General features: G+C 44.5%; 1 pseudogene across 1 annotated transcript; it reads left to right on the plus strand.

Annotated features, from left to right (window-relative positions):
- Window positions 1–11,569: 11,569 nt before the first annotated feature.
- On the plus strand, window positions 11,570–12,671 carry LOC307203004 (large ribosomal subunit protein uL5 pseudogene; annotated as a pseudogene). The gene has a single exon. The product of its transcript is annotated as a large ribosomal subunit protein uL5 pseudogene (transcript).
- Window positions 12,672–13,109: the final 438 nt, after the last annotated feature.

The following is a 13,109-nucleotide window of genomic DNA, read 5'->3' on the forward strand; positions in this document are numbered from 1 at the left end:
CCGGAGCATTGCCCACCTCAAGCCCTCAAGTGTCCCCATTTTCCAGGGGTGCCCCTGATTTAGAGAAGCCATTCTGGTTTCTGATTTGATACCAGAATGTCCCACTTTTCCTTAGGACATCCCTATTTTGTATACTTTACAACTGCACTGGCTGCTTAATAGTTTCCAGGTCCAATTCAAAGTGCTGGTGGTTCACCTATAAAGCCTTAAATGGCTCAGGACATCAATAACTTAAGGATCGCTTCTCCACATATGAACTGACCTGGACGTTGCACTGGTCAACTGAGACTCTACTCTATGTGCCCCCTCTCAGAAAAGTTCAGAGGGTGGCAACAAGCGAATGGGCCTTTTCTGTGGTGGCTCCCCATTTGTGGAATGGTCTCCCCAGAGAGAGCATGTCCTGGCGCCATCACTGCATGTCTTTAGGTGCCAGGCAAAAACATTCCTCTTTACCCAGGACTATGGCTATTAAATAATCTATGGCCTGTGAAAGTGCGGGGAAGCGGACTGCTATTACGATGATTGTATTACTATTAGGCTGTCTGTCATTGTGTTTTATTATTTTTTATGAATAATAATAATAATAATAATAATAATAATAATAATATAAATTAATAAATAATTTACTTGCTGCCTATCTGACTGGGTTGCCCCAGCCACTCTGGGCAGCTCCCAAAATAATAATAATAATAATAATAATAATAATAATAATAATAATAACAATTTATTTATACCCAGCCCATCTGGCTGGGTTTCCACAGCCACTCTGGGTGGCTTCCAACAAAAGATTAAAAGTACATGAAAACATCAGTCATTAAAAACTTCCCTAAACAGGGCTGCCTTCAGATGTCTTCTAAACATCAGATAGTTGTTTATTTCCTTGACAGCTGGTGGGAGGGCATTCCACAGGGCAGGTGTCACTACCAAGAAGGCCCTCTGCCTGGTTCCCTGTAACTTGGCTTCTCGCAGTGAGGGAACCACCAGAAAGCCCTCGGCGCTGGACCTCAGTGTCCAGGCAGAACGATGGGGGTGGAGATGCTCCTTCAGGTATACTGAATATTAAAAACACAATAAAACATCAAACATTGGAAACATCCAACACTGAAAACTTCCCTGAGCAGGTGAATGATGTTCCTCCTGCCAAGACACCTAGATGACCTTCACACCTTAATGTTTTTTATCACTGATGTTCTGTAATGTGTTTTTAATGTTGTACACCACCCAGGGGCCAACCTAGCAGTTCGAAAGCACCTCCGGGTGCAAGTAGATAAATAGGGACCGCTTACCAGCGGGAAGGTAAACGGCGTTTCCGTGTGCAGCTCTGGCTCACCAGAGCAGCGATGTCACGCTGGCCACGTGACCCGGAAGTGTCTCCGGACAGCGCTGGCCCCTGGCCTCTTAAGTGAGATGGGCGCACAACCCCAGAGTCTGTCAAGACTGGCCCGTACGGGCAGGGGTACCTTTACCTTTACCTTTACACCACCCAGGGATCTTCTGATAAAGGGTAGTACGTATGATGGTGATGATGATAGTGATAATAATAATAATAATAATAATGTAGTGTATTGACCCTCCTGGCATGACATTCTAAAAACTACCCAAGTCAACTATTGGACACTCTGCTTTCAGTTTCATTTATGTATGACAAGCAGCAGCCTGAAGCTTGGGTTTTCCTTCTGCAAACCATGTGTATGGAAGTTGTGTGTTTGTGCAGTCTCTGTGTGGCCTCCTCTTCAGGATACTTTTGAAACGTGCCCAGTTTTTCAGATTTGAAATTTCAAGATCCACTGACCAGAGCCAGGTGCAAAATTAGGCTTGGGGAATGGGGGGGGGGGGGTAACATAGAATGAAGGACCAGGCTGCCTCTCAGCCTAGGAAAGAGAAGGTGGTACTCTCTAGATGTTGTTGAACTACAACTCCCATCAACTGTAACCAGCTTAGCCAATGAACAAAGGATGGTGAGAAGTGCAGGCCAAGATCTGGAAGTCACCACGTTGGCTATCCCTCTAAGCACATGCTCAACCCAAGAATTTGTTTTCAGTACCAAAATTGAGTTCACATGCCTGTCACACAAAAATCTATTCCCTTAAACCCTTGATCTCAACAGCCTCATTTAGAAGGAGAGAGTGGAAAAGGCCATTTTTGTTGTTAAGCAATTGGGCATCATAAATCCTTGCTGACCTACTGCAAATTACTAAACAGATCTACCAGTAGATCCCAATCTAACCCCCCTCCTGCTGTGCAAGAACTCTTCTCCTCAATAGTTAGCCTTCCATCTGCAAAGAGATTGCGATGTGTGGGTCCATTTTACTATGTGATTGCCAGGTGACACTCCAGGATGGCACAATCACAGGGGTGATTGCCCCACAAGCTTTTTCTAGACGTGTAGATTGGGCTCCAGTCTCAGCAGGTTCTGCATTTTGCCTCCCCTGAACAACGACACAGGTCAGTGATAATGCAGGTCAGCCACAGAAATCAGAAGCCCAATGCATCAAGTCAAAGAGAGGAAGATGGTTGCATCCTATCACAGACTAGGCCACTTCAACTCAGGCTCTGGTTCTGGGGTGAGGAACCTGCAGCTCAAGGGCCATAGGTGGACCTCAACCCAATTTCTTTTGGCCCTCAGCATCATCTGACTCTCAGGATACTGCAGGCCCACACTTGCTCTCTGAACTGTGCATGTACCCAAGAAGTAGAAATGTGGAGAAGGAATAGGGTGGGGCAAGGAGGGAGATATGAGCTTCACTCACCAACAGCTCTGACTCCCTGGTTGGTTTTTTCCATGAGTCAATGGCCATTAGTAGGGGAAAGGGAGTGGGAGGCCCCATTAGCTAAAGTGGTACCTCAGGTTAAGAACAGTTTCAGGTTAAGAACGGACCTCCGGAACGAATTAAGTACTTAACCCGAGGTACCACTGTACTACAAATAACGAAATAAAACTGAACTGATTGTCCTCTCAGATTTTCCACACAAAGTCCAAATCGTTTTCACAATAGAAAGACCACAGCTTGGGAAACAGCCATTCAGCATAAGGCGTCTTTCTTTTGCTCCTATGTATCATGAATAATTTTAGGGAAGGTCAGTAGTGGAGCATTGACTTTGCATGCAGAAGGGCCCACATTCAATCCCTGCCTTTTCCAGGTGGGGCTGGAAATGTCGCCTGTCTGAAACCCTGGAGAAGCCACTGCCACTCTGTGTTGACAATCCTGAGCGATATGAATCAATGGTCTGACTCTGTGTAAAGCAACTTTCCATATTCCTCAGTGCCAAGGCTGAGTGATGCCCATAAAAACCAATACTGTACTGGCATTCAGTTTCTACCCAAAGTTGAGGCTAATTGTGATTCTTGCTGCTTTCTATCTAGGCAAACAAAATGGGTACAAAGTGACGTCTTCCTGGTAGTTGCTCACCAGCTTGGAACCTTCCTTCCCCTTGAGGTTTGCCAAAAACCTTGAATACCTTCTAGGGGTAATGTAAGGCTCTTCTGTTTAAACAAGCATTTCATGCTCATGCATGCATAAAGATTTAATCTAACAGTATTATTAACCACTCTGCCCTGTTAATGCAAATTGGGCAAACAGCTTCCTCTACAAACCAGGCATCACATCATTATCTCGTAGGAGTCAATGGGCACAATCAGCTATTCATCCTTGCATCATAGCAGCCTGCAAGGGGGGGGGGCTAAAAGTTTTGCCTGGCGGAGGGGGATCATAGAATCATAGAGTTGGAAGAGACCACAAGGGCCATTGAGTCTAACCCCCTGCCAAGCAGGAAACACCATCAGAGCACTCCTGACATATGGTTGTCAAGCCTCTGCTTAAAGACCTCCAAAGAAGGAGACTCCACCACACCCCTTGGCAGCAAATTCCACTGTCAAACAGCTCTTACTGTCAGGAAGTTCTTCCTAATGTTTAGGTGGAATCTTCTTTCTTGTAGTTTGGAGCCATTGCTCCGTGTCCGCTTCTCTGGAGCAGCAGAAAACAACCTTTCTCCCTCCTCTATGTGACATCCTTTTATATATTTGAACATGGCTATCATATCACCCCTTAACCTCCTCTTCTCCAGGCTAAACATGCCCAACTCCCTTAGCCGTTCCTCATAAGGCATCGTTTCCAGGCCTTTGACCATTTTGGTTGCCCTCCTCTGGACACGTTCCAGTTTGTCAGTGTCCTTCTTGAACTGTGGTGCCCAGAACTGGACACAGTACTCCAGGTGAGGTCTGACCAGAGCAGAATACAGTGGCACTATTACTTCCCTTGATCTAGATGCTATACTCCTATTGATGCAGCCCAGAATTGCATTGGCTTTTTTAGCTGCCGCGTCACACTGTTGGCTCATGTCAAGTTTGTGGTCAACCAAGACTCCTAGATCCTTTTCACATGTACTGCTCTCAAGCCAGGTGTCACCCATCTTGTATTTGTGCCTCTCATTTTTTTTTTGCCCAAGTGCAATACTTTACATTTCTCCCTGTTGAAATTCATCTTGTTTGTTTTGGCCCAGTTCTCTAATCTGTCAAGGTCGTTTTGAAGTGTGATCCTGTCCTCTGGGGAGAGTGAAGGGTGATTTTTTTTTACTTTAATGTGTTGGGTTCACCTTGATACAAGCACTGACAGACAAGCCCTGGCTAACCTTGATACAAGCCATGTACTGGCATCAGCACCCTATAAGGCTCAACCTGTAGATTTCTAAATAGATTAGTTAAATCAATAATATTATTTAAATATCCTATTCAAATTGGTTTCTTTTTTCTCCCTTTGTGTATTTGGGTTTGCATTCAATGTTCTCTGTCTGCTAGCCCAAAGCAAATTTCACAAAGCAGGTGTGCTCAGGGTTGCCATATTTCAAACAGTGAAAATCCGGACAGAAAAGTTGTTGAGCTTTTTTCAGCAAAGTTGTTAAGCTTTTTGAAGTTTTACCCAAGGTTGTTGAGTTTTTCGGACAAGGACACTTTAAAAAATGCTGGTTTTGAGATTTTTTATTTTATTTCATTTTTATTTTTTTTGAAAAACAGCCATACATCTGGATATTCCTGGACATTTATCTGATTTCTGCCTGGACACATATGTATGGGGAAATCTGAACACATGGCAACCCTAGGTGTGTTTTAATGCTTTCATGTTGTGTGAAAACTGTGCGAGCGGCAACTCTTTTGTACAACGGGTGGTATAATAAGTTGTGCAACAAAGTTACCAGCAACTTGCTTATGAAACTACTTTATGTTGGTGCAAAACATCTGGCAGTGGCACATGTATACGACTCAGGGCCTGTCCATACCATGGCTTCATGTGGATCATTAACCCCTTAGATTCATAGAATTGTAGAGTTGGAAGGGATCCCGAGGGTCATCTAATCCAATCCCCGGAAATGCAGGAATCCTGCCCACACCCGCCACCTCCTTGGATTCCCCCTCATCCATGCCCTGTTCTCCTCCAACTGCTGTTGCCCCCCACTTTCTCCTCACTGAATCCAGAGATCCCCTATGCTTTGAAAATCTGAATAGGAGAACTACATTGATTGTACAGTGGTACCTCAGGTTAAGTACTTAATTCGTTCTGGAGGTCAGTCCTTAACCTGAAACTGTTCTTAACCTGAAGCACTACTTTAGCTAATGGGGCCTACTGCTGCTGCCGCGCCGCTGGAGCCCAATTTCTGTTCTCATCCTGAAGCAAAGTTCTTAACCTGAAGCACTATTTCTGGGTTAGCGGAGTCGGTAACCTGAAGCGTATGTGTCAGAGCTGCCCGAGGTCCCAGCTCACAAAGGACCAACGCCAGTCCGTTGTTATGTACAAAAGTCTTTATTGAAACGCAGTTTCGATTTCAAAGCCGCGGCGTGCAGCCCTACGTCTTAAACCCTAGACCACTGAAGCTCCGTCTGAATCTCCTCCCCCCAGACACCAGTTTAAGACTCTAGCCTTGCTCCACCTCTTCCTTTGCTCTTTCCTCCTCTGGGTCCGCCTGTCCGCTGGGGTCTTGCCCTTTCTAGACTCTTCTGACGCTGAGTCCCCTGAGTCTTCCCCCTCCCTCCGGCGGGCTTTAGGACCTGGTTCCCAATCCGGGTTACCTGCTGTGCCGCGCGCCTGTACATTCGAACTTGGCGCGCGCGCCCAGCCAGCAACCTTTCTCCTGACCGTTACACTGCTCCTGTCACTGCTTCCCCCTTCGGAGAGGCTAGCTGGACCTGACCTCCCCTCCGTTCCCTCACTCTGCGATGGAGGCGTGGCCAGTCCTGATTCATTTTCTCTCCCTACTGGAGGAGAAGCTGGTCCTGATACATGGGACTCTTCCCCCCACTACGTTCTGGTGTAGGAGCTGGTCCTGATCTCTCGCTGCTGCTTTGGGAGTCCCCGCTGGCCCCTTGCTTCTGGTGTGTCCCCCCTGGGACCCCCCTTGCCCTGGCCGTCGGAGCCCCCCCTCTGGGAATCTTCTGATTCGCTGGAGAAGCTCATGGAATCTCTCAGGCCACTCTCATACTCCCCTACGCTGCCCTCAGATTCTTCCCCTTCGCTCTCCATTTCCTCTCTCCCCTGTGCCTCTGCTCCTGAACCCCTGACAGTATGTAACCTGAAGCGTATGTAACCCGAGGTACCACTGTATAGGGAATCTCTGGATTTAGGGGGGGAGAAAGTGGGGGACAGCAGAAGTTGAAGGGAAATTCTAGGGGGTTAATGTGGGGGGAATGGTACAGGGGTTGGTGTACATAGTGAGTTAGGGGTACAATCCCTAGTAATATATATTACAGTGGTACCTCGGGTTAAGAACTTAATTCGTTCTGGAGGTCCGTTCTTAACCTGAAACTGTTCTTAACCTGAAGCACCACTTTAGCTAATGGGGCCTCCCGCTGCCACCGAGCCGCCGCCTTGCAATTTCTGTTCTCATCCTGAAACAAAGTTCTTAACCCAAGGTACTATTTCTGGGTTAGCAGATTCTGTAACCTGAAGCGTCTGTAACTTGAAGCATCTGTAACCCGCGGTACCACTGTATTGTGTTGCAAAATTTCAGGATTCTTCATAGGAATCAATTAACAAAATAGCAACATCATAATAAAACTCATTTCAGTGGGCAGCAGATAAAAGATAAGTCCTATCAGCAGACTAGCAAAGTTTCCCAGTGTACCCAACTATGCCATATTTAGAGTTGACCTGTTGACGTTAAAGGACCCGAGATACCGGTGGCTGTGTCTGTTAAGCTCAGTGAGTCTCCTAAGAGAAGGACTGACCTTGGATACAAACAGGACTTTTTATACTGCCTGACTCTCAGCAGATGCTTTTGAAAAACAACAGAAGGTTTTGACCGTGACCATGACTGATGATCTGACAGCAGTTTTGAGCTTCAGCAGCTTCCCTGGATGGGTGAAGTTTTGCGACTACAGCGGCAAGAATGTTACTTGCCCAAAAATGGAAAGAAGAAGTCCCAGCGAAATAAGAATGGGTACGAAAACTTATGGGATACGCAGAAATGGCGAAACTTACTGGAAAAATAAGAAATCAAGATAACAAACTTTTTATAAAAGAATGGAAATGGTTTATGGAATATTTACAAGCACACTGTAAACAGATAAGAACATTGGCAGGATAATTGTAATAACCTGCAGTTTCACAAGAGGATATATTTAAAGTAGATGACTAAATGAACAAATTGTTAATTTGGACATGCAGAAAATATTAAAAAATAAATTTCAGGAACTGCAGAAAGAGGGGGAAGGAAGTTGAGTTTTGAAATGTTAGAATGACTATAAAATTATTGAAATGTATAAACCTGAAAATCATAGAGATAGATGATTGATAGATGATAGATAGATAGATGATCGATTAGATAGATAGATAGATAGATAGATAGATAGATAGATAGATGATAGATGATAGATAGATATAGACAGATGATAGATGATAGATAGATAGATAGATAGATAGATAGATAGATGATAGATTAGATAGATAGATGATAGATAGATAGATAGATAGATAGATAGATAGATAGATAGATAGATATAGATAAATGATAGATAGATAGATGATAGATAGATAGATAGATAGATAGATAGATAGATAGATAGATAGATAGATGATAGATAGATAGAGATAGATGATAGATAGATAGATTAGACAGACAGACAGACAGACAGACAGACAGACAGATGATAGATAGATGATAGATAGATAGATAGATAGTTGATAGATAGATTAGATAGATAGATGATAGATAGATAGATGATAGATAGATAGATAGATAGATGATAGATAGATGATAGATTTTCAGATCATCAGTCATTATATATTTTTATACACACACACACACAGATGATCTGACAGCAGTTTTGAGTTTCTGCAGCTTCTCTGGATGGGCAAATTTTTGTTACAAGAACACACTGTTGGGTTGTTTTCTGCCTGGTGCCTGAGACGGAGAAATCTAATAAATGTAGATGAAATTAATTCTGCACATGGCCTTGTTAGAAGGTAGCACCAGGCGGTGAAGAAAAACAATAATCAAAACAGCTCCCAAAGTGTCCCTGAGGGGAGCCTTTTACAGAGCTCGATATCCTTCTCTTGACAAATAAGGAACAACAAGGAAGGGACCTTGGGAATTCTCCAGCCTCTTGATAACGAGGGCCATGATGAAACTCTCAGCGAGGCTTGCAGGAGGTTGCAGCGAAGGCGCGGCATCTTCTTTGCCTCCTTGTGCTGCTGATCGGCACTGAGTTCTTCCTTCAGCAACAAATGCAGCTCATTTTCTCTCCCAACACGTGGAGCATCATGTTTTTCTGGAGTCCAGTAACCAAAGTTCTTGAGGCAGGTTACCAGTATGAGTACCATGCAGTAAAATAATTAAGAGGTAGAAGAACCAGGGGTAAATACATCCTCCGCCCTCTGCCCCTCCCCTAGTTCTTCCAAGAAATTTACTGAGCATTCACCTTGAATTGCTTGGAACAAAGTGACATGGAGATTAGATGGATTATATCTGGTCTTTACTGAGCATTTGTTCTTATTATTTTTTGCAGCGGCAATTATTATTTCTACAACAACAAGTCCTCAACCCGAATTCACCCTGATTTGCTGGTGGGATGAAGAGATGGATCTGCCAACTTCAGTTTCTCATTTTCCCCCATTTTAAATTTGTTTCTCTACCATTCTACAGTGTGTGTGTGTGTGTGTGTGTGTGTGTGTGTGTGTGTGTGTTTAAAACCTTCCTGAAAATTCACCAGCATTTTAGTGTGGATTTCTCCTAATAAACACATTTTGACATGCAGTTTGGACTCATGCACACAGTATTGTAAGCAATTGCTTCTACTGTAATGCATTTCTTGAATGCTTGAGTTGAGGTTCCTGCATTGCAAGGGATCCCTTCCAACTCTACAGCTCTATGATTTTATGATTCAATGAATACCAGTTGTTGGGAATTGCAGGTGGGCAGAGGCTATTATGCTCAGGTCCTTTGCTTGCATGTTTCCCAAAGGCAGCTGATTGGCCACTGTGAGAACAGGGAGAGCTGGACTAGGGGGGCCATTGGTCTGATCCTGATGTCCTCCTCTAATAATAATAATAATAATAATAATAATTTTATTTACAGTGGTGCCCCACAAGACGAATGCCTCGCAAGACGAAAAACCCGCTAGACGAAAGGGTTTTCCATTTTGGAGGCGCTTTGCAAAACGTATTTCCTATGGGCTTGCTTCGCAAGACGAAATGTCTTGCGAGTTTTTCCGACTTTTTTTTCCTCCCCCCCCCCCTTTTTCTAAGCCGCTAAGCCGCTTATCTGCTTATCCGCTAAGCTGATAAGCCGCTAAAAGCCGCTAAAAGCCGCTAAAAGCCGCTAAACCGCTAATAGCGCTAATCCGCTAAGCCGTCAATGGGCTTGCTTCGCAAGACGAAAAAACTGGTAGACGAAGAGAATCGCGGAACGGATTCTTTTCGTCTTGCGAGGCACCACTGTATATCCCACCCTCCCTAGCCGAAGAAATCACTGGAGTCCAGCAATGAGGAGGAGAGGCAATCTGCTTTGTGGGTGGAGAAGGGCAGTCACTCTCCCTCCTGGAATGTTGGGGAATTCCAGCGGAAACAGGAACAGTGTTTGCTGATTTGTGCTATCTCTGGAATCCAGTAAATATGATCAGTGTGTCCTGCAGTGGTTACTGGCTTGCAAGGAATACTTGATCTATGACTTTTCCCCATTTTCTTTTTTCTTTTTTTAAGTTTTCTTTACATAACTAAGAATAAAAAATGTGCACCCCACCACTGAGACCATTCCAGTGTAACTATCCAGCCTCCCAAAATTTCAACACCTCTTGCGATGGTTTGACCCCCTTTCCCTTTTAACAGTACAAATTCTACAAACACCCTCCATATCTCCTCAGAATCATTTCTCCTGCATATTCCCCGTCTTACCTTAATGGCACATGTTAATTTATCATTAATAGCTATATCCCACACCTCTTTATACCATTCTTCCTTTTTATATTTTGCTTGCCCCTTCCACTTCCTAGCTAGAATAATGCGTGCAAATCAGTCCCTTAAGCTTAAGCCAAGAAATAGTATTCTTTGTGAAATTGAATATCAATATACGTATCAAGGCTTTGAGATTAGACCACTGAAGAAGCCCGGAAAACTACCTTGGGAGTGTGCTATCTGCAAGCCTCAGTAAAAGGGCCCCACCAGGGGCAAACAGCAGCCTTACTTGGACTTCCAGGGCGAAACAGGTGCAAAATGCCAGCACCCTGTCACAACTTCATTAACATCCATCTACAACTTCACTTGCATCTCTCAGTATTGTGAACAACACCGATCTTACCCTTTGTTGGTATCTTCATGAACTTACCTGAAAAGGTAAAGAAAACAAAAGATTGAGTTAAGCATTTGAAAAATCCATTGAAACCTGTCAGGGAACTGACATCAGAGCGAGCAGAGCGAGAGGCGGAGGCAGGGCTCCAGGGCGATGCCGGAGAGGGGACCAGCCGGGGGGAAGGAATTCAGCGTAACACCAATAGAGATGAAAGGGAGATGGAGGAATTGGTGACAGGGCTCCAAGACCCTTCATCCGAATCTAGTGGAGAGAGCGCTGGCACGCCCCTGCCTTCCCCTCACTTGCGCAGACGCGTTCCGCGCAGGGAACATAGGAGGAGACTTGGGGTCAGACAGCTTTTATGCTGGAAGAGGTTCAAGAAACGCCCACTGACGGATTCTGCAAGTGACTAACAGGTCACGGAGGGCGAGCTCTAACCCTGAACATGGTTGAGCAAACAAACTGACTAAACTGAAGGCAATTTACGCACAAGTAACCCCTTACAACCATTACAAAACCAGACGTTATAAGCTCATCTTTGGTTGAGTAGTTCATAAGTCTCTGTGGCTTTGCACAAGGTTTTGTATTTTTCTCAGAAGATTGATAAAGAATGTATAATTATTGTGTGTATATTAGTTGCCAGCGTGTTGCATGAGTCGTACTGCTTCTATCAACAGCACAGGTTGCATTTTTCTAGTGTTAATAAATTTGTGAGAAAGTCATTCATAGCCTGCTAACCTTCCACCCCATCGTAAATTGATAGTAATGCCACTTTTAGCCCAGGGACTTCTGTTATCTCCTTAAACACCCTTTGCCAGAAAAATTGTACATATTTACAATTTCCCCATTTCCATTGTGTTTCTTTACCATCGGTGGGTCACTTGCAATGACCCTTACTAAACGCTTGGGTTTCATAAATGTTAGGATTTAATTAGAGTCGAATCTGAGAAGTAGGCACACCCAGGTGTGTACTAGGGGTAGTAGGAAGTGTGCTTGACCCACTGATAAGAATCAGTAATTAGCATGCATAAACACAAATTAAATTAGGCAGATTTCTGAAGTTGTGTACAGTGGTACCTCGGGTTACAAACACCTCAGGTTACAAACACTTCGGGTTACAGACTCCGCTAACCCGGAAGTAGTACCTCAGGTTAAGAACTTTACCTCAGGATGAGAACAGAAATTGCACACCGGCAGCAGCGGGAGACCCCATTAGCTAAAGTGGTACCTCAGGTTAAGAATGGTTTCAGCTTAAGAATGGACCTCCGGAACGAATTAAGTTCGTAACCAGAGGTACTGCTATATTAGGACAGTAATCCTAGCCAATCAACAAGTTTTAACTCGGTTCTGGGGCTGTCATGATCTCTTCCACGCCTCCAAGATGGCGCAACAGGGCCAGGGGGAGAAGGAGAAACCCATGCGGGAAATGCACACCCACAAACTTTGCCTGAACATCTGTGTTGGGGAAAGTGGAGACAGGCTCAGCCGGGCAGCCAAAGTGCTGGAGCAGCTCATGGGCCAGACTTCTGTTTTCTCAGAAGCTTGATACACAGCCAGGTCCTTTGGGATAAGGAGCTGAAGAGATCTTGGGGGAAGGGCTGAAGGTGCGAGAATACAAGTTGAGGAGGTATAACTCTTCTGACACTGTCAACTTTGGCTTCGGAATCCAGGAGCACGTTGATCTAGGGATGAAATACAATCCTAGTGTTGGTTCTGGGCAGGCCAGGCTTCAGCCTTGCTGACAAGAAGCACCAAACTGGTGGCACTGGGGTCCAGCACCGAATCATCAAGGAGGAAGCCACGCGTTGGTTCCAGCAGAAGTATGATGGCATTATCCTTCTTGGTAAATGAAAAGTTGCCAGTATAAAAAAGTAAATAATTTTTCCCAATGTAAAAAAGTGTTAACTCGAAAGACTAATTTCCTCCTAAAGGAACCGCCTGTGGGGATAGATCATTTAACGTTCAAAGCATTGAAAGGGCTAAGTGTGAATAGGTATGAAAAGCTAATCTCCTGTGAGGTAATGAGCTTTAGCATATCAAAGGAGGGAACTTCCCCTGTGTTATGAGACAATAATTTTGGCTAGGGGCAGAAGCTGTGGGGTTAGGGCTGGAGTAATGTAACCAGAAAGTTGTATTGTGCCCTGCAGAGAAAAAATGGTGCTGGGCTTATTGTTGCTGCTGCAATGGCATAAGCTGGTGTGTTTTTGGGTACTGCTGCTGTATGACGCTCCATAAGCAGGCTCAGCTTGTATACATGTGTAAATAAACCAAATATCATGAAGACACCACAGTCGCCATTCTGCCTAATCTTCCAAAGGAAACACAAATCCTGGGTG

This window comes from Podarcis cretensis, assembly GCF_951804945.1.
Source record: "Podarcis cretensis genome assembly, chromosome: 14".
Lineage (NCBI taxonomy): Eukaryota > Metazoa > Chordata > Lepidosauria > Squamata > Lacertidae > Podarcis > Podarcis cretensis.